This window comes from Penaeus monodon, chromosome 3, assembly GCF_015228065.2.
Source record: "Penaeus monodon isolate SGIC_2016 chromosome 3, NSTDA_Pmon_1, whole genome shotgun sequence".
Taxonomy (NCBI): Eukaryota; Metazoa; Arthropoda; class Malacostraca; order Decapoda; family Penaeidae; genus Penaeus; species Penaeus monodon.
Genome location: NC_051388.1, coordinates 38,483,600 through 38,486,099, shown reverse-complemented (window position 1 = coordinate 38,486,099; position 2,500 = coordinate 38,483,600). Strand labels below are relative to the sequence as shown.

At 40.8% G+C, this 2,500-nt stretch overlaps 1 protein-coding gene and 1 pseudogene across 1 annotated transcript in view; both read left to right on the top strand.

The window, feature by feature from the left end:
* LOC119594485 (long-chain-fatty-acid--CoA ligase 4-like) overlaps nt 1-2,500 on the top strand; it is a 39,635-nt gene that overhangs the window by 19,393 nt on the left and 17,742 nt on the right.
* Nucleotides 1-2,500, top strand: part of LOC119586139 — a 75,449-nt pseudogene that overhangs the window by 72,004 nt on the left and 945 nt on the right.

The window sequence follows — 2,500 nt, the reverse complement described above, 5'->3', positions numbered from 1 at the left end:
GCACGCACGCACGCACGCACGCACGCACGCACGCACGCACGTACGCACGCACGCACGCACACACACACACACACACACACACACACACACACACACCCCACACACACACCACACACACACACACACACACACACACCACACACACACACACAGCCTCTCTCTCTCTCCCCTCTCTCTCCTCTCAGTCTCCCCCTCTCCTCTCTCTCTTCTCTCCCCTCTCTCTCTCTCTCTCTCTTCTCTCTCCCCTCTCTCTCTCTCTCTCTCTCCCCTCTCCCCTCTCCTCTCTCTCTCACACACACACACTCACTCACTCAATCACTCAATCACACTCACTTTTACAGATTCTAAATCACTTAAGTATTTGGTGATAGGCCTAGATATGAATTAATTTTTCGATTGTATTTCTTAATGAATGCCTACATATGTGCGTGTGCGTGTCTGTGTATATGTACAGTCACGGATATTGTTTGTAAAACTCGTAGTCATAGTGCAATACTTTTGTTCGAGACTGTACATATGTACCTACACTATATAATGCGACTATATATATATATATATATATATTTTATATAATTTTTTTATATATAATATAATATATATATATATATATATATAAAACCATACATATATACATATATACATATATATATATATATATAAAATATATTTATATATATATATATATATATATATATATATATTTCACTTCTCATGTGACCGTGCCTCCAATGATGTTGACATTGCTGATGTTGGGAGCCACTGTCGTAAAATTGCGAAATGTTGACGTGCACCTGCCTCATGCAACATTCAGGCGCTCAGACCATCATGGAGGAAATTATTGTTTCTTTTCTTTTCTTCTCTCTCTCTCTCTCTTTCTCTCTCTCTCTCCTCTCTCTTCTCCCCTCTCCTCTCTTCTCTCTCCCCTCTCTCCCTCTCTTTCTCACTCTCCTCCCTCTCTCTCTCTTTTCTCTCTCTCTCTCATCATCACCATCATCATCATCATCATCATCATCATCATCATCATCATCATCATCATCAATATCCTCCTATTCATCATCATCATCATCATTATCCTCCTCCTCATATCATCATCATCCTTCTCCTCCTCCTATTCATCATCATCATCACCATCATCATCATCATATCATCATCATCATCATCATCATCATCATCATCAACATCATCATCATCATCATCCTTCTCCTCCTCCTCCTATTCATCTCATCATCATCATCATCATCACATCCTTTCTCCTCCTCCTCCATTCATCATCATCATCATCATCATCATCATGACATCATCATCATCATCATCACCATCATCATCATCATCATCATCATCATCATCATCATCATCATCATCCTTCTCCTCCTCCTCCTATTCATCATCATCATCATCATCATCATCATCATCATCATCCTTCTCCTCCTCCTCCTATTCATCATCATCATCATCATCATCATCATCATCATCATCATCATCATCATCATCATCATCATCATCATCATCATCATCATCATCATCATCATCATCATCATCATCATCATCATCATCATCCTTCTCCTCCTCCTCCTATTCATCATCATCATCATCATCATCACCATCACCATCACCATCACCATCATCATCATCATCATCATCATCATCATCATCATCATCATCACCAGTATTATCACAATCGCATCCGTCCATCGTTCCTGCTATTCTCTTTTCATCTTCATCTTCGCCTGTTTCTCCCTCTTTACAAGCAAATTTATGCCGTTTTCATTATCATCTGTCTCCTCGGGTTTTAAATCTTGAATACTGTAAAGTTTAAGAAGAAAACGAAGGGAAAAAGATTGAAGTGATAAAAGGCAAAAAGAGATTTTACGAAGGGAATTGAGAATGTTATGCTCGGTAAGGGGCCTTCGAGGGCCGAATGTCATGCTCGGTCAGGGGCCCTTCTTAATTTCCATCTCTGGAAGATTGAATTATCTCTTCATTTATGCCTAATTCACTCACGGATTTTCGTAATTGGGAGAATCACTACTTCATCGTTAACTGTTAAGTGGCGCAATAATCACTGTGAAGGGTTACTGAAATGTGTACTTGTGTATTATGCAAGTACACGCGACTACCTCATAGCGACAGACACTGCATACACATGGCTGGAGCTGGGAGTATGGTCATGCATACTGCCATCTCTCTCTCTCTCTCTCTCTCTCTCTCTCTCTCTCTCTCTCTCTCTCTCTCTCTCTCTCTCTCTCTCTCTCTCTCTCTCTCTCTCTCTCTCTCTCTCTCTCTTGTTTCTTCTTTCCTGCTTCTCTTATTTCTCCTTCTTTCTCTCCTCTCCCTTCCCTTCCCTCCCACTTCGTTTCTCCCCTTCCTCTCTTTCCCTCGGTTATCCCTTTGTTCTTGCTCAAGCATTTATCACCACTTGCACACACTAACACATTGCATCAACCTTTCGTCTAATGTGTTTGGGACCATTGCAGTGCGATGATTCTGCAATGATTTATTG